Raw genomic sequence first — 20,786 nt, forward strand, 5'->3', positions numbered from 1 at the left:
ATCAATCGCACATACTTCTCTGGCACCATCTTCTCCCTCAGGCTCCTCCATACCTCTTGTCTCGGGACTCTGTCATAAGCCTTTTCAAGGTCAATGAATACCATATGTAGGTCCCTTTGTCTTTCCCCGAATTTCTCCATTATTTGCCTCAGACAAAATATACCATCTGTTGTTCCCTTCCCTTCAAATCCCATCTGCTCTTTACCTATTTGTACTTCTTCTCTCAGTCTAGCATCTATCATCCTTTCCAGTATCTTCAAAGTGTGGGACATCAATTTAATGCCCCTATAATTACCACATCTTGGACATCGCCTTTCCCTTTAAAAATTGGGATCAATATACTCCCACGCCACTCATTTGGTATCTTTTCCTGTTCAAGGATCTTTATCATAAGATCGTACAGTATATCCACTCCTTCATCTCCTAATGCTTTCCATGCCTCCACCGGGATCATGTCTGGTCCGGTTGCCTTCCCATTCTTCATCTTCTTCAGTGCATTTAGTACCTCTTGCCTAGAAAACCTCATTACCATGCCAATGTTCACTTGCCCATCCTCTCTTATTAGTCTATTATTTTCTTCATTTAACAACTGTTCGAAATATTCTTTCCATCTCTTCACAATGTCTTCCTCCTTTCTAAGCACTACACCCTCTTGATTCTTTATTTGTTTGATGTGTGTTATATCTTTGGTGCTCTTATTTCTAGCCTTTGATAGCTTCATCATCTTCTTTAATCCTTCCTTTGTCCCCAGCTCATTATACACATCATCATACGACTTTGCTTTAGCTTGGGCTACCACCTTTTTCACCACCTTGTTTTTTCTCTCTGTACCTATTTCTGTCTTCCACTGACTGTGACTCTTCCCATCTTTTCTTTGCCTCCTTCTTATCTTTTACTACTTTCTCAATGTCTTCATCCCACCACCAACTATCCTTTTCTTCCCATATGATACCAGATGTCTCTCCTAGCAGCTCCTTTCCATGCCTTCTTATTACTGCTGCATTTCGTGCCCACCATTCTTGAACATCTTCAATCCCTATATCAATATCCTCCAAAACCCTCCTCTTAAACTCTCTCTTCTTATCCCCTTCCTTCTGTAATTCGTACCATTTAATTTTCCTTATCCCTTTAGCTTTGGTTTTTCTTTCCCTTTTCAACTTCAAGTCCATACATAGCAGCCTGTGTTGGGGGGCTACATGGTCGCCTGGAATAACTTTGCAGTTTCTTGACCTCCACCAGATTTATCCTTTTATACAAGAAATAGTCTATCTGGGAGAATCTTCCCCCACTCCTATATGTTATTAGGTGTTCCCTTTTCTTCTCAAAAAATGTGTTTACTATTGCCATGTCGAATGACACAGCAAAGTCCACTACACTCTCTCCTTCTGGGTTTCTCTCCCCAATTCCATGGCCCCCATGCACCCGCCCAATCGCCTCATTTTCACTTCCGACATGGCCATTCAAATCTGCCCCAACTATCACCCTCTCATGCTCTTCCAGTTCTTGCATTATTCCATCCATGTCTCTCCAGAAATTTCCCTTCTCTTCTTCTGTGCAACCAACTTGTGGTGCATATGCGCTTATAATATTCAGAATCTCTCCTCCATAACATATCTTCAATCTGATGATACGGTCATTCTTTCTATGCACTTCTATTACCGAGTTCTTTAGTTCACTAGACAGTACTATGCCAACTCCATTTCTACCTTGTTTATTTGCTCCACTATAATATAGCTTATATCCATCTCCCAACTCTTTAGCTTTATTTCCTTTCCACCGCGTTTCTTGCACACACACAACATCTACTTTCTTTTCTCTCATCAAGTCAGCCAATTCTCTACCTCTCCCAGTCATGGACCCAACATTTAGCTGACATACTCTGAACCCAATGTGAGCTCGCTTCTTTAGCTGCACGCTCCTGATGCAGTAGCCCTCGCCTTACCACAGAGTTAGGGCGATGTCTCTGTGCGTCGTTTACGGAGTACGCCCTAGCATTACCTCTTTCCATATTTCGGCTCATTCCATTTTTGGTTTTGGCACAGATTTTTACAGCCGGATGCCCTTCCTGACACCAACCCTCCCTATTTATCCGGGCTTGGGACCGGCACCCATAAGGACTTGGTTGCCCCCCCAGGTGGCTAGGTTCTACAAGGTAGGCATTATCACTAGACAAAAGGATTACTTTCCTTCTTCTTTCAGTTATCATGCAGGTGCTCAAGTGTATCTGTTGGACACTTGATAGCTCTATAAGATGAACACATTCCAAGAGGGAATGTACTACCAGGCAACTCAGCCTATGGAGTCGAGTCAGGGGTAGAGCGTCTTCTCATTGAGATATTGTTTGGCTAAGTATTGTTCCTCTGTGTCCAGGGTTAACTCCTAATTCAAATCTCTCTGCACAGCCATCACAGACTTGTCTCTGGTTGGCTTTGGATTCTCACTTATGGTTCCTGTTTTATGCTAATCATTTACCATTGCGAGAATAATCAGACAGAGATATGTCTCATTAGATTCATTATCATCTTTCTGTTTACCCCACCATGGTATAACATAAGTCTCCAAGTCTTCTGCTTCGTCACAATTGACACAGGCCACTGCAGTGATTCAGAATTATTATTTCAGAGAAACACAGCAATTTTTTCTCTTCTATATATTTTTTTTCTAAATAGTAAAGTGTTCAACCTTTGCAGTGACAAGAAGCGATTCGTCAAGCTGTACATCCCTGTTTTTTGACATAGCTAAAGACTTTCAAGCTTTATTGCGACGGGAATCAGAGGACTATCCATAGGAAGTTAGGGTAAGAAGCTGTCTCTTTCTCTGTCTAAATGTGTTGTCTTCCATTTTATATGGGCTTCATGTTTGAGACACTCAGTGTTGTGAAATGTTTTTGGGCTACTTTGAAGCAAAGCTGAGGATATAAGAACAGCCTCTTCCTCCTTAGCTTTCAGAGGTTTTTTGCTCTTTACGCCCATTCTGCTATCGAACTATGGGAGGCAGAAACGATCTTCGTTTCTTATAATATTTTTATGTAAGTTTAAAAAATGTCGAAATTTTTCAATTCCTCGACACCATTTTTATTCACTGGTATGGCATTGTGGAAGGAGGCATAGGATGCTCTCCTATTATCTCTTCTCCTTTTCAGTAAGGTGTTGAGATTGGAGAGGCAGGTTGTACAGTGTACCTGGACTACCAACCACTCTCAGTGGATGGGTCATGACTATTTCAGTATAGGTGTCACAGTTTTCTGATTGCTTTATTTCAGTCCTGCACCCAGGGCAAGGATGGGCACCTATCATACTTTGCTAGTCATAGTAGCATTCCCCTTGCTGCAAAGTTTTCCCTAAGTAGGAGGCGACCCTTGGTGCTACCACCACACCTCTACAAGTTAAGATGGCCACCAACCAGTGGCAGTCTTCATCTCTCTAATAGGAACGACAAGCATTGCTTTTTCAATGCTAGCAACAACTTTTCTATTTCAAATTAATTACATAACTTAATGCTTTGGAATAGAATATGTCCATGATTCCACCTCCATTCAGTGTGGATCAGCAATACAAGAAGTCCCTGGTTGAGTGCTGATAGTCAAAAACCACCAGTAACCGAAACTTGGTGATTTATGGCCTTATGGCGCATAGTTTTGGTTAATGGCACCTCTCTTAGATATATTACGATGCCATAACACTATTATCGGCACATTATGGCACCGATAACCAAAACTTAGCCCGTTATGGAGCCATAAATCACTGATTTTATGGTCCTAGACAAGTGCCATAAAACTGGATTGCCATTAATTGAGTCTGCCAATAACTGGGGACTGCCTATAATTTCTGGGTTAGTCACATATACAAAAATTATATTTGTATTATAAAATAAGGTTTTATACATACTTCCCCCAGTAATATATGATCAGAGTCCAGTCGCTCCCAATCTGATGGACAGTATGCATAAAACAGAATGAAGTAATTAGCTAAGTTGTTCCTAGTATTGCCATGGGGGATGGCACTGTATCCCCACACTGAGCCATCAAAGTGCTACCACGAAATTTGAATTTAGGCTGCCTTATATGTGGAAATGTTAGCAACATAATTACTGGGTAGGTATATGAAAACCTTATTTTATTATAAAAATGTCATATTTTTAGTTCACATTATTGTGGAAATATCCAGAACATTAACAGTATGAAAATTTGTCCTATACAGAACTTGTCTTCAGGTTCATACAGGGACACAGAAGACAGGAATGGGAAACATTAAATTTTTTCACACTTGTTGAGCACTGCATCAGTCTAACATTTGCACTGAATTGGTACTGTATTGTGTATAGTAAACTTCTATGTGTTAATGAAGATCACTTCTCTTTGCCACAGATAACCTGTTTTGTTACAAAGGATCACCGATAATCTTCGAAGGAACGTGTTTTCTTCAGTATTGAGCTAATTTTCCTTAATAACATACTCTAGGTAAGTGATATAAAAGTGAATTAATTGCAATAAGAGAGGATGCCCATAAATTATATTGAATCTTGAGTCACTTAATAACACAATTGCATTGATGAAGACCCAGGCTGTGAGTTATTCACAATGCACTGACTGACATTTTTGGCAGCTTTCATCTTGTTACTTTGAGCTTTTGTTTTAAATGTTAACATACCACAAAGTAAAAATAATGTTGTTCCTACACAATACACAGACCCTCGTCCTTTATCAAAGAAATTGTCTTCAGTGAAGTTGGACACTTCCAGTAAACTTTCAACAAGGTGGTTTGGCAGTTAACAACTGACTTTTTTGGCAGCTTTCATCTTGTTACTTTGAGCTTTTGTTTTAAATGTTATCATACCACAAGGTACAAATAATCTGCTGTTCCTACACAATACACAAACCCTTGTCCTTTATCAAAGGAATTGTCTTCAGTGAAGTTGGACACTGCCATTAAACTTTCAACAAGGTGGTTTGGCAGTTAACTACTGGATGACCTGGTGGGAGCCCCACCCTCCTTATTAGTAGTGTCACTTTACCTTCAGCCGTGGATGTGCTGCACGCTGCCCTCTGCCCTGCTTGCCGTTTGCTATGCTTTGTTTGCTTTGCTAAACATTGCTCTTTCCTGGTAAGATTAGAATTCTTTTCTATTCAAGGGTTAACAGGTATGACAATACCGCACCCCTCAATTCGATTTCTATTAGCTTCCATGTAACATGAGTGGTTTTGCAGACCTTCATCATCCTTTGGTTGCTTTTTTCACTTTCCTGTGATTCTGGGATGTACTATTTTGTTCTGGCTTTGTTTATTTCAATTAGCTTAGCTATTTTGATTAGTTTTGCTGCCATTTATTATCAAAATGTCAGATTCTAGTTCATCTGGGGTTAGGTTTTGTGCCGATGGGTGTATGTAAAACTAAACCAGTTAAGGAGATTTATGATTCTCAGTCTAGATGTACTAAATGTCAGGGTCAGGAGTGTAACGGAGAGTTAACATGTTCTGAGTGTCAGGAAAGGGATGAGGAGAAATGGATGCTATGCATTTCTCATGCTGAGAAAGTTGCTAAGGATTGGAAGAGGATGGCAGCCCTCAGAGCTGAAAGTAAGGATATACAAACCCTCTTTCTTTAGGTTAAGAATTAATTTCAGTGTAGGTGGTTAGGCAGTAACTACTGTCTGGTAGGTGGGTAGGCCCACCTGCCCAGATGTAAATACTCCACTTTGCTTTCAGCCTTTCCCCAATGAAGATGCATGCCTTTGAGCCTTGCTGGCTAGACGTTAATCATGATTTTCCCGGTGGGATCTTTCTTTCATTATTTTGAATGAATGAATATATATATATATATATATATATATATATATATATATATATATATATATATATATATATGTGTGTGTGTGTGTGTGTGTGTGTGTGTGTGTGTGAAATTAATCTCGGATATATATATATATATATATATTATATATATATATATATATATATATATATATATATATATATATATATATATATATAATATCCGAGATTAGAATCTAATCTCTGTATTTATTAAAAGGTAGCAATGGACCAGAGCAGCAGACAACTGGTAACAGGCCTCACCCCCACTCTCTCTCTCTCTCTCTCTCTCTCTATTCCCAATAACTCACTCTCTCTCTCTCTCTCTCTCTCTCTCTCTCTCTCCACGACACACTTCCCCCCTCCATTACCTAAAGCAACTAAATCAGACACGTGAGCTTATAAAAAATAACATTTATTTAAAAGTAAAGTGTAAAGTAAATAAACCCAGGTCCTTAACAAAAAGATTAAATGAATGATTGACTCAAAGTCCAAATAACTCAGATAACCCTCACTAATTAATCAAATAACTAACATTAGTTTAGCCATAACATTAGGCACAGCCAATATAGTCAGTACACCAGTTAAGTCACCATATTCAATAGCCCTTGTCTCAGATCAGTTCCCCTTGCTCCAGAATCGCCTGTTAGAAGACAGGAGAACACCTCGATAAGCACAAATTTAACATCAAAGATCATATGAAATATAACATCTGTGAAATAAATATTCAAATACAAGTCAGCCACATCCTTGGCCAAAATAAATATGCTTACCATTCAACACAGTATTCACAACACTTCTCTTAAAGGATACTTTGCAGAAGCCATCTTGGCTTCTCGCCTCTATCATACAGATCTCCCCTTCATGGTTACCTAACACTCATATGTAAGGGAATAGCTCGCACACACGTACGAACTCACTCATATTGTCCACGCCCCAGGTAACTGCCTAGAAGTAGATTCATAAGTCACCTCTGCGACCCGCCCGTGGCAACAGGACATGCACAGATCTGCACATACAGCAACTTTGGTATCACACCACCCCAAAAAGACACAACAGCTTTCCCAAAGCTCGTCACCTCGAGCACTGTCTCTAAGGAAGTTAAATGATGACTCCACATTCTAAGAAAGTCACAGTACATCACATTACAACGATATATTAAACATATTAATTATAGCCCTCTTTTATGTAACACATATATATGTATATATATATGTGGCTATATATATATGTGTATATATATATATATATATATATCTATATATATAATATATATATATATATAATTATAGTATGGGTATGTATGATATATATTATATCTATATATATATATATATAGTAGATATATATATTTATATGTTGTATGTATGTTATATATAATATATATAATATATATATATATATATATATATATATATATATATGTAATGTATGTATGTATGTATGTATTATTATAATTATTATATATTATATATATATATATATATATATATATATATATATAGATATTTGTAAAAGCAATTGCTTTAGTGGCATCAATAAGTTTCTTGCAGGTATCTTCATACCGACGAAGTTTTTTCCGATTCTCGTTCGTCAATTTCTGGTGAAAAATACGCAGACTTCCTTCTTCCATTTATTGAATTTTGTCGCGACAGCTGTTTCGCCTTATGGCATTATCAAGCGACTACTGACTTACGATTTGGCCTTTCGGCCTATTTATTTCATCGTGTGGGAAGTATGACCTTGAGGTATGGGTACTGGTTAGTCTAGGGATTAACAGCTTAAGGGCGTTGTTTTGGATACAAAGAACATAAGGACATATGTACTGTGACAATAACAGTGAAAGTATAAACAGTGGTTAAATAAATATTCAAAATACAATGCCATGTGCTAGTGTTTCCTTAAATGTATGTTTAAGATTTAATGTTACATGTTGGTTTTAGATAAATTACAAAATTACATACAGGAATAAAAATGAATATAGAAATCTAAATACAGGAATAAAAAAAATATAGTATGCATAAAGGTACAAGTCATATAATTTATGTTTATACATAAATGTGTATAACTTAAATTTGAGTGAGTGAGTGAGTGAGCGTGTGTGTGTGTGTGTGTATGTGTGTGTCCAAATGGTCTACGTTGGTTAACGGCTGCAGATTCGTGTTGGGCGGGGTCTCAACGACCTGAGCAAGGATGTTACTTGGCTCTCGCTGGGCCCTCTCGTGTCTTCTAAGGGGCGCGATATTCTCGGTGGGTTGGGGCATGTTGTCTGGTCCCTGTTGACGTGCGTATTCCTTCTCCTGCTGGAGGGGAGTATATGGTCCGACTCTTGTTGGACGTTCAAGGTTGGCTTTGAATAACAATGCTCACCGCTTCGGTTATTAAAAGACGAACATAGTTGTCTTCTCTGTGCACGACCTGGGTGCCTTCTATGAGCTCTTGTAGAGATGGCTTCCTGTCGTAAACATCTATGTAATGTTGATGGATGGCCCCTTGATTTCTGTGAGCCAGCAGACGTCTCCGAAGGGTCGTTGTAGTGTGCCCGATGTAGTTTTGGCTGTGAGATTGACACATCTCCTCTGGACAAGTAAATTTGTAAACTACATTCGTGCACATCTCCTTCGGTCCCCCCGGAGCGGTGCTGTTCTTCATTATTAGGGCTGCTACAAGGTTGGGCTTACTATATATCCTGAGGCTTATTTTGTGGTAAGGGGCTTTTGGGGTTACACCTCTGTTTATTATCCCGCGTAGTGTGCAGCAATCCTCCTTGTATGCAGACCCATAATGTACACGATGGTAAATAATCAAGTTCTCCTCGTTTTTCGTATCTTCATACCAACGAAGTTTTTTCCGATTCTCGTTCGTCAATTTCTGGTGAAAAATACGCAGACTTCCTTCTTCCATTTATTGAATTTTGTCGCAACAGCTGTTTCGCCTTATGGCATTATCCCTATAATAACCAGTACCCATACCTCAAGGTCATACTTCCCACACGATGAAATAAATAGGCCGAAAGGCCAAATTGTAAGTCAGTAGTCGCTTGATAATGCCATAAAACGAAACAGCTGTCGCGACAAAATTCAATAAATGGAAGAAGGAAGTCTGCGTATTTTTCACCAGAAATTGAAAAACGAGAATCGGAAAAAACTTCGTCGGTATGAAGATACCTGCAAGAAACTTATTGATGCCACTAAAGCAATTGCTTTTAACGAAAATTGCATTAGAGAAAAACTATGCCCTAAAAGTATTGGAAGAAGTGGCCGGGCATGGACACGATAGAGGGAGGTAGAGAAGATACTCCGACACCGTATAGAAGAATCCGCAGCAAGAATCCAGCAACTTGAAGTTGAGAAGAGAAAACGTTGGGAAGATTTCTGCATTAACAGCCCACTAAATGACCAACAAAAAGCACGTGACCTCCTTGAGTTAGAGGAGAGGAAATACAGACAGGTGGTGACAACGAGGCACAACAAGAAGCTACTCATCCTTCATGGGGGCCCCGTGAGAAGTGAGGAACACAAAGATGGCTTCGTCAACCTGGCTGGAATCGACCTTAGCCTCCATCAAAGGTCCCTCCTGAACCTGGGTCTGCAGTGCCACTATGCCAAGAAACCTCACACCGAAGCCAAGAGAAAAGAAACGGAGGCCCTTATAGATCGACTTTTACAACTCCGAGATGATGGTAAGCTAGAACTAACACCTACTGTCATTGATGAACTTGTTGGAGAAGCAGGACGGCAGAGAGGACATTTCCGAAGCCAATTAATCACCAAGTAGATGAGGGAAGCCGCTAAAGAGCTACGTAGCAACCCAGACATCATCATACGGAAAGGTGACAAATCATCACTCTACGTAGTGATGAAGAAAAGTGATTATTTTCAAAAGATTGATAGGATCCTCCTGGACACTTCCAAATTCCAACGTTTATCAAAGGACCCCACCGAGGACCTCAGAAAGAAAGTGTCAAGGCTTGTGACTAGGGCCAACAATCAGCAAGACGTCGTAAAATTCCCTAAGGTAAAAGGAGACTATGGGCCCGGTTACTGCTACGGAACAGCGAAAACGCACAAGGCAGGCAACCCCCTAAGGCCCATCATCTCTCAGATGACATCCCCAACCTACATGATAGCGAAGGTCCCGAATGATTTGCTGGTACCTTACATACCCGGTGCATATTCGCTGAAATCAGCGATGGAGTTTATTGATCTCTTACAGGAAAAAGGACCAGAAGACGACATTGCCTCACTCGACGTTGAAAGTTTGTTTACGAATGTTCCCGTCGAAGAAACGATCGACATCATCCTTGATCGTGTATACAGGTCCGAGAAGAACCCGCTGCCCATTTCCGAAGATGTCCTCCGAGATATGCTGAAGGCTAGTACTATGGAGGCCCCTTTCCTCTCTCATCAGGGGGAATTATTTCGACAAATAGACGGGGTCGCCATGGGATCCCCACTAGGGGTCCTTTTTGCAAATATGTACATGGCCACCGTCAAAGAAAGGACCTTCAGAGAACATCCAAAACCTAGGATTTATGGGCGATACATCGACGATATTTTCGTCACAATAAAAGAACCTGACAATGCCAGAAAACTAGCAGATGCTCTAAAAAGAAACTCAGTGCTCAAGTTCACCACAGAGCACAGCCAACAGAAGACTTTGCCATTCTTGATGTCTTGGTAAAATAACAAGAAGGACAGTTTAAGACGACCGTTTATACGAAAGCAACGAACGCTGGCCGTTGCTTGAACGCACGCGGGGAATGCCCGGACGCATATTCCCGGACTGCACTGAGGCTTCGGCCAGGCTCCTCCAGGCCCCTCCCCTAGAGCACTGTGGGCGGAGATATCTCTCTCCCCTAGCAGACGACGCATTTCGCTCCGTCATGCTGCCCCCTTCGTTCTCCTCCGTCATTAGCTTATTTTGTTGGAGTTTTTATCATTTTTATGTTGTGTAAACATGAAATTGTGATGCATATCCATATTTTACAATAGCAATATGCATAATTTGCTATATAAATCAATATTATTCATAAATTTATTATTATAAAGTTCTTTAGCGAAAGTGTTTAAGATGTGAACGGATGCTGTGACAATTACACGAATATGTACACATTTCCTCGTAATTGAAGCTCAAAATGTGACAGTTAATGGTGTTTCCAGATATTATTATACACATTTATTTGATTAATATGAGTAATAGTCAAATGACTGCACATTTAATAGGAAAGGAGCTTCGTTTCCTAAACCCGAAGTTTTGTTTACATTCGTTAGCTGACGTGTGGTCTAACTTCTGTTTTTCTTTTACTACTATATACGAGAAGGAATTTGTAAATATTTTTTGGTTTTTCAATAGAGTAAATATATTATTTAGTAATAAACCACAATGTTGAATTTACTAACGGCAAAAATACTTTATATTGTTTTGTTTTTATCAGTCAGCTGGCTTTGCCCTTTTGATTTTTCTCTTTAGCTCTTGGTGCAGCATAACCTTTGAAATTTTATGTCTTTTCTTTTATGAGGACATATAAGGTGAAAATTCAGTCAAAGAAGGGGGAAAAATTGACCAGCCCTGTGTTCATGTAGAATATAATATGTATAAGTGGGGGGTGGGTAGAAGATAAGTTTCAACTTTGCTCAACATATCCTTACAAAAGAAAGAGGAAAAGATGGTACCAACCCATTTGGGACCTAATAGTTAATGCTGCATTTGTAGTCTCAAACATATGTTACAACATTCAGAATCCCACTAATAAGCTTGATAAAAGAATCGGGGGAAAATGATTGACACTGGGTTAGGCTGTAAAGGGAGCAAAACTCAAAGGGGTAGATATTCAAATCCTATGGAATGTAGGTTAAGAAAGGCATTTTCCAGCACAGTATGACGACAAAAACCACAAGCCCCAATGTATTGTATGCTATATTTTACCAAAGAATTGCCTAAAGAAAGATAATGGTTCATGTAAGAGAAAGCAATCCTATTTTTTTATGATCAATGTTTTGAAAAAATACCTCTTTGCATCATTCCATGTTTTGAGACTTCATACCTATCAAGTGCACTAAAGGCAGTGCCAATGTGGAAAATAAATGTGTGAGGCATTGATGAATTGGGTAAAGGAATGTTGGTGAAATTATTAGTCATATATGAGAAGGAATTTTTATGATTTTTCTCAATTTTTACCCTTGCATACACTTCGGTAGTATTATTTTAGTTACATATGTCAAAATTGTACAGGCTCAACCTTCCTTTTTCAGATAGTATGCTTCAGAAAAATTCTCTTAACTTCATGATGCATTGACCTTAATTTCAGTACTTAGTTTGTGTTCCTTCATTTTTGCTCTCAGATATATTCACTTCTAAAGGGTGGCAACCTTGCACAACTTGGAGCTTCACGTAGCCTGCTGTTTTTTCTAGTCCATACATGCTTTTCCTGTTGTTACAACCTGCTCATCACTTTCCATCATCTACACTGCAGTACAATGTGCATAAATGAACTTTTATGTACATCAAGCATGGGCATGAAGGGGGTTTAAAAAATAAATGTCTATACTGTGAAAATATCTTGCATAAGCCTCTATTGCTAAATAATACTAATGATAATATGAAGCTGCGAGATCAATAGTCTTACTTGCTGCAGACTTATAGTAAAAGGACAAGTGGGAGGGTTAATAAGTGCGAGAATACTAAAAAAAAATATATTGTAAGAAAAATAAACCCATTTTCAACATTATTATAATAAATGTCTTTAGATAATTATATAAGCATCTTCCTACGCACATGGATGCTAGTAGGTGACACTTACACGAGTCTTAATAAATAAAAAACTATAATCTGAAGATCACAGAAATAATAAGTGAGAAGTGCATACGCAGTTCTAGCAAATATAAAGGTAGTTTTCTTAGTGGATGAAAAAATGGTGCTAATAAACAGTATCCATCTAATATATATCACAGTCATCCCATACCCAGGAATATGGGAAGCATCACAGAATACATTACTATAAATGTCTGTAGAGAATTACATAAGCAACTTACTATGCACATGGCATGGTAATACATACACGAGTCCTAATAAATAAAAAACTATAATATAAAGATCACAGAAATGATAAGTGAGAAGTGCATACGCAGTTCTAGCAAATAAAGGTAGTTTTCTTAGTGGATGAAGAAATGGTGATAATAAACAGTATCCATCTAATTATATATCACAGTCATCCCATACCCAGGAAAATGGGAAGCATCACAGAATACATTACTATAAATGTCTGTAGATAATTATATAAGCAACTTCCTACGCACATGGCATGGATGCTAGTAGGTAATACATATACGAGTCCTAATAAGTAAAAAAACTACAATCTGAAGATCACAGAAATAATAAGTGAGAAGTGCATACGCAATTCTAGCAAAATAATATAAAGGTAGTTTTCACAGTGGATGAAGAAATGGTGATAATAAACAGTATCCAAAAAAAAAAAACACACAACAAAATAAGCTAATGACTGGGAAAAGAATGAAGAGGGCAGTATGGCATAGAGAAATGCAAAATGCGTCGTCCATCCTTTGCAAGGAAAGTGAGATATCTCCGCCCACAGAAGTTAGGCCATACGTCAGCTGACGAATGTAAACAAAACTTCGGGTTTAGGAAACGAAGCTCCTTTCCTATTAAATGTGCTAGTCATTTGACTATTACTCATATTAATCAAGTGCATATATATAATGATATCTGGAAACGCCACTAACTGTCACATTTTGAGTTTCAATTGCGATGAAATGTGTATATATTCGTGTAAATGTCATAGCATCCATTCGGATCATATTGTAAAACTTTTGCTAAGCGAAATTGGGGTAGCAGCATATTGCAATAAATTTATGAATAATATTGATTTATATAGAAAAATTTGCATACTGCTATCATAAAATATGGATATATATCACAATTTCATGTTTACACAACATAATAATAATAAAAATGCAACAAAATAAGCTGGCGGAGCGAAATGCGTCGTCTGGTATGGGAGTGAGATATCCCCGCCCACAGTGCTCTAGGGGAGGAGCCTGGAGGAGCCTGGCCGGAGCTCAGTGCAGTCCGGGAATATGCTGCCCGGACGCATACAAAAAGTCTGTCGTGAGTGCGTATGTCCACAGAGCCTTCACACACAGCTCATCATGGAGAGACATACATAACGAACTCGATCGAATTCGCCAACTACTAACAAACAACGGCTATGCAGATCAAATGATCGAAACAGCAATAAAAAAGAAAATGGACGAATTTTACCAACCCAACACGACGACGAAAAACGAGGAGAACTTGATTATTTACCATCGTGTACACTATGGGTCTGCATACAAGGAGGATTGCTGCACACTACGGGGGATAATAAACAGAGGCGTAACCCCAAAAGCCCCTTACCACAAAATAAGCCTCAGGATATAGAGTAAGCCCAACTGTGTAGCAGCCCTAATAATGAAGAACAGCACCGCTCCGGGGGGACCGAAGGAGATGTGCACGAATGTAGTTTACAAATTTACTTGTCCAGAGGAGATGTGTCAATCTCACAGCCAAAACTACATCGGGCACACTACAACGACCCTTCGGAGACGTCTGCTGGCTCACAGAAATCAAGGGGCCATCCATCAACATTACATAGATGTTTACGACAGGAAGCCATCTCTACAAGAGCTCATAGAAGGCACCCAGGTCGTACACAGAGAAGACAACTATGGTCGTCTCTTAATAACCGAAGCGGTGAGCATCATTATTCAGAAGCCGACCTTGAACGTCCAACAAGAGTCGGACCATATACTCCCTTCCAGCAGGAGAAGGAATACGCACGTCAACAGGGACCAGACAACATGCCCCAACCCACCGAGAACATCGCGTCCCTTAGAAGACATGAGAGGGCCCAGCGAGAGCCAAGTAACATCCTTGCTCAGGTCGTTGAGACCCCGCCCAACACGAATCTGCAGCCGTTAACCAACGTAGACCATTTGGACACACACACACACACACACACACACGCACACACACGCTCACTCATTCACCCACTCAAATTTAAGTTATACACATTTATGTATAAACATAAATTATATGACTTGTACCTTTATGCATACTATAAAATAATTTTTTTATTCCTGTATTTAGATTTCTATATTCATTTTTATTCCTGTATGTAATTTTGTAATTTATCTAAAACCAACATGTAACATTAAATCTTAAACATACATTTAAGGAAACACTAGCACATGGCATTGTCTTTTGAATATTTATTTAACCGCTGTTTATACTTTCACTGTTATTGTCACAGTACATATGTCCTCATGTTCTTTGTATTCAAAACAACGCCCTTAAGCTGTTAATCCCTAGACTAACCAGTACCCATACCTCAAGGTCATACTTCCCACACGATGAAATAAATAGGCCGAAAGGCCAAATTGTAAGTCAGTAGTCGCTTGATAATGCCATAAGGCGAAACAGCTGTCGCGACAAAATACAATAAATGGAAGAAGGAAGTCTGCGTATTTTTCACCAGAAATTGACGAACGAGAATCGGAAAAAACATACATATATATATATATATATATATATATATATATATATATATATATATATATATATATCTCTCTCTCTCTCTCTCTCTCTCTCTCTCTCTCTCTCTCTATATATATATATATATATATCTAATAAAAGGAGCCCATAAAAACACCAAAATGTAGAGAGAAAAGTACTACTTTTATTAGATGGAATTCTGTTGTTACAGAACACCTTTACCAGTCATATATATATATATATATATATATATATATATATATATATATATATATACTTTTAGGGCATAGTTTTTCTCTAATACAACTGCTGACAAACAACGGGTATGCAGATCAAATTATCGAAGCAGCAATAAAAAGAAAATGGACGAATTTTACCAACCCAACACCATGGCGAAAAACGAGGAAAACTTGATTATTTACCATCGTGTACATTATGGGTCTGCATACAAGGAGGATTGCTGCACACTACGCGGGATAATAAACAGAGGCGTAACCCCAAAAGCCCCTTACCATAAAATAAGCCTCAGGATATATAGTAAGCCCAACCTTGTAGCAGCCTTAATAATGAAGAACAGCACCGCTCCGGGGGGACCGAAGGAGATGTGCACGAATGTAGTTTACAAATTTACTTGTCCAGAGGAGGTGTGTAAACCTCACAGCCAAAACTACATCGGGCACACTACAACGACCCTTCGGAGACGTCTGCTGGCTCATAGAAATCAGGGGCCATCCATCAACATTACATAGATGTTCACGACAGGAAGCCATCTCTACAAGAGCTCATAGAAGGCACCCAGGTCGTACACAGAGAAGACAACTACGGTCGCCTCTTAATAACGGAAGCAGTGAGCATCGCTATTCAGAAGCCGACCTTGAACGTCCAACAAGGGGGAAAAAACTCGGACCCATTATACTCCCCTCCAGCAGGAGAAGGAATACCAAGCCAACAGGGACCAGACAGCGCGCCCCAATCCACCGAGAACATCGCGCCCCTTGGAAGGCATGAGAAGACCCAGCGTCAGCGAAAGTCAAGTAACATCCTTACTCAGGTCGCTGAGACCCCGCCCAACACGAATCAGCAACCGTTAACCAACGTAGACCATTTTGGACATACACACACACACACACACACACTCAAATTTAAATCATACACATTTATGTATAAACAGAAATTATCTCTTGTACCTTTATGCATGCTATAAAATATATACATATATTTGTACTCCCGTATTTAGATTTCTATATTCATTTTCATTCCTGTATGTAATTTTGTAATTTTTATCTAAAACCAACATGTAACATATTAAATTTTAAACATACATTTAAGGAAACTCTAGCACATGGCATTGTATTTTGAATATTTATTTAACCACTGTTTAAACTTTCACTCTTATTGTCGCAGTACATATGTCCTTATATTCTTTGTAACTAAAACAACGCCCTTAAGCTGTTAATCCCTAGACTAACCAGTACCCATACCTCGAGGTCATACCTCCCACACGATGAGATAAATAGGCCGAAAGGTCAGATTGTAAGTCAGTAGTCGCTTGATAATGCCATAAGGCGAAACAGCTGTCGTGACAAAATTCAATAAATGGAAGAAGGAAGTCTGCGTATATTTCACCAGAAATTGACGAAACGAGAATCGGAAAAAACTTCGTCGGTATGAAGATACCTGCAAGAAACTTATTGATGCCACTAAAGCAATTGCTTTTAACGAAAATATATATATATATATCTATCTTTATATATATATATATATATATATATATCTATCTATCTATATATATATATATATATATATAGATATATATGATATATATATATATATATATATATATATATATATATATATATATATATATATTTTATATATATATATATATCATATATATATATATATTTATTTATATATATATATATATATATAAAATATATATATATATATATATATGTATATATATATATATATATATATATATATATATATATTTATATATATATATTTATATTATATATATATATATATATTTATTATATAATATATATATATATATAATATATATATATATATATATATATATATATAATCTAGCCTCCTGTGGGGGCAAGCCAGCCTCAATGGGTGCCGGTCCCAAGCCCGGATAAATAGGGAGGGTTGGTGTCAGGAAGGGCATCCGACTGTAAAAACCCACGCTAAAACCAATGAAATGAGTCGTGATATTGATGAGAATAGGGCTAGGGCGTAGTCCGTAAACGACGCACAGACACATCGCCCTAACTCTGTGACAAGGCGAGGGCTACTGCATCATGAGCGGGTGCAGCTAAAGAAGCGAGCTCTAAATGTGATCAGAATAGGCCAGCTCAATATTGGGTCTATGACAGGAAGAGGAAGAGAGTTGGCGGAGTTAATGAGGATAAAGAGAGTGGATATTTTGTGTGTGCAGGAAACTCGATGGAAGGGTAATAAAGCTAAAGAACTGGGGGATGGCTATAAGTTAATCTATAGTGGAGCAAATGAGCAGGGTAGGAATGGCGTTGGTGTAGTGTTGTCGGGGGAAATGAAGAATGCAGTGACGGAAGTGAGTAGAAAGAATGACCGCATTATGAGAGTGAAGATATGTTATGGAGGGGAAACAATGAACATCATTAGCGCTTATGCTCCACAAGTGGGCTGCACAGAGGAAGAAAAGAGCCGTTTTTGGAACGAAATGAGTGAGGTAACGCAAGAACTGGAAGAGCAGGAGAGGACTGTAGTGGGGGCAGACTTTAATGGACATGTCGGAAATGAAAAGGATGTAATTGAACGTGTGCATGGAGGACATGGGATTGGGGAGAGAAACCCAGAAGGAGAGAGTATAGTAGACTTTGCCGTGTCCTTTGATATGGCAATAGTGAACACATTCTTCAAAAAGAAGAGGGAGCACTTGATAACATACAGGAGTGGCGGTAGATGCACACAAATAGATTACCTCCTTTACAATAGATCAAGGCTGGTGGAAGTTAGGAATTGTAAAGTTATCCCAGGTGACCACGTGGCCCCCCCAACATAGGCTCCTTTGTATGGATTTAAAGATGAAAAGAGAAAAGAAAACGAAAACGAATGGGGTAAAGAAAATCAAGTGGTATAAATTGTTAGGGAGGGATAATGCTAAGGAGAGAGAGTTCAGGAGAAGAGTGCTGGGAGAGGTTGATCTAGGAATTGAAGATGTGGGAGAATGGTGGAGGCATAATGCATCAGTGATTAGAAGACATGGAAAGGAGATACTAGGGGAAACATCTGGAATAGTATGGGAGGAAAAGGAGAGCTGGTGGTGGGGAGAAGAGGTGGGGGAAGTGGTGAAGGGTAAAAGGGAGGCAAAGAAGAGATTTGAAGAGTCACAGCTGCAGGAGGACAGAGAAAGATTAAGAGAAAGAAACAAAGAAGTAAAAAGGGTGGTAGCTCAAGCTAAGGCAAGGGCATATGAAGAGGTTTATAATGAACTGGAAACCAAGGAAGGGTTGAGTAAGATGCTCAAACTGTCAAAAGTAAGAAATAAAAGAACAAAGGACATCACCCATATTAAGCAAATGAAAGATAGGAATGGTACGGTCATAAAAAAAGGAAGAAGACATCCTGAAAAGATGGAAAGATTACTTCGAACAACTGCTAAATGAAGAAAATGAAAGACTTGTAAGAGAGGATGGACAAGTAAACATGGGAATGGTAATGGGGATATCTAGGGATGAAGTGATACGAGCCTTAAAAAGAATGAGGAATGGGAAGGCAACAGGACCTGACTTAATCCCAGTCGAAGTTTGGAAAGCCTTAGGAGAGGAAGGGGTAGACATCTTGTATGATCTGATGGTAAAAATATTCGAACAGGAAAAGATACCAGAAGAATGGCGGGAAAGCATATTGATACCTATATTTAAAGGTAAAGGTGATGTCCAGGAATGCAGTAATTATAGAGGTATAAAACTAATGTCTCACACGTTGAAGATTTTGGAAAGAATAATAGATAGCAGGCTGAGAGAGGAAGTTAGAATAGGGAAGGAACAGTTAGGATTTATGAAGGGAAGCGGCACAACGGATGGAATATTTTGCATAAGGCAGCTAATGGAGAAATTCAGAGAAAAACAACGAGACCTGCATCTGGTATTCATAGACCTTGAAAAGGCCTATGACAGAGTGCCAAGGCAAGAAATATGGAGATGTTTGAGGGAGATGATGGTGCCGGAAAAGTATGTCAGAATTATTCAGGAGATGTACAGGAATGTGTATGCTAGAGTGAGGAGTAGTGTTGAAGAGACGGATGGATTTGAGATAGGAGTTGGATTACACCAGGGGTCAGCACTTAGCCCATTCATCTTCAACATCGTGATGGATGTAATGACCAGGGATGTTAGAGAAGCAGTGCCATGGTGCATATTATACGCGGATGACATTGTGTTGTGTTCAGAGGGGAAGGAGGAGTTGGAGAGGTGGAGAGCAGCACTTGAGGAAAGAGGAATGAGAATAAGCAGATAAAAAACCGAATATATGTGTTCTAGTATTACTGAGGACGGTGGAAGTAGCATAAGATTGGGTGGGGAAGAAATAAAGAAAGTACAGAAGTTCAAGTAATTAGGGTCCGTATTAGAGGATAGTGGAAGCATGGACCAAGAGGTGAGACACCGAATTCAGGCAGGATGGAATAACTGGAGGTCTGCATCAGGGGTCCTCTGTGACAAGAAGGTCCCTCTGAAATTGAAAGGAAAGTTCCATAGGACGGTGGTCAGACCAGCAATGTTATATGGAACAGAAACAGCAAGTATGAGGAAAACAGAGGAGAAGAAGATGGATGTAGCAGAAATGAGAATGTTGAGATGGATGTCGGGAGTAACAAGGGAAGATAGGATTAGAAATGAGTATATAAGAGGATCGATAAAGGTAGCTGAAATATCGAAGAAAATACAGGAAGGAAGGCTTCGATGGTATGGACACCTGTTACGAAGGGAGGAACGTCATGTTGGAAGACATACGATGGAAATGGAAGTGCAGGGTAGAAGGAAGAAGGGAAGACCAAGAAAGAGATGGCGTGATTGTGTAGGGGAAGATATGGAATTGAAAGGTATAAATGAGAACGAGGCACAGGACAGAAATCGATGGAGACGACTCATTCGCAATGGCAACCCCATATAAAAATGGGTTTAAGCTAGGAAGAAGAAGAAGATATATATATATGTATATATATATTATATATATATATATATATATATATATATATATAATGATATATATATCTATCTATATAGATAGATATATATATCTATACTATATATATAGATAGTATATATATCTATCATATATATAGATAGATATTATATATATCATATATATATATATATATATATATATATCTATATATAGATAGAATATATATATATATATATATAGATAG

The 20,786-nt window shown here is 38.7% G+C and overlaps 1 long non-coding RNA gene across 3 annotated transcripts in view; it reads left to right on the forward strand.

Annotated features, from left to right (window-relative positions):
* Positions 1 to 20,786, forward strand: part of LOC135199275 (uncharacterized) — a 94,838-nt gene that overhangs the window by 55,036 nt on the left and 19,016 nt on the right. For 2 of the 3 annotated variants that reach the window (XR_010311012.1, XR_010311013.1), the window contains exon 4: positions 4,367 to 4,459. The exons of the other annotated variant lie outside the window; for it this stretch is intronic. This is a non-coding gene — a long non-coding RNA (uncharacterized LOC135199275). The remainder of the gene's footprint in view (positions 1 to 4,366; positions 4,460 to 20,786) is intronic. 3 annotated transcript variants of the gene reach the window in all.

Source organism: Macrobrachium nipponense, chromosome 25 (genome assembly GCF_015104395.2).
Source record: "Macrobrachium nipponense isolate FS-2020 chromosome 25, ASM1510439v2, whole genome shotgun sequence".
Taxonomy (NCBI): domain Eukaryota; kingdom Metazoa; phylum Arthropoda; class Malacostraca; order Decapoda; family Palaemonidae; genus Macrobrachium; species Macrobrachium nipponense.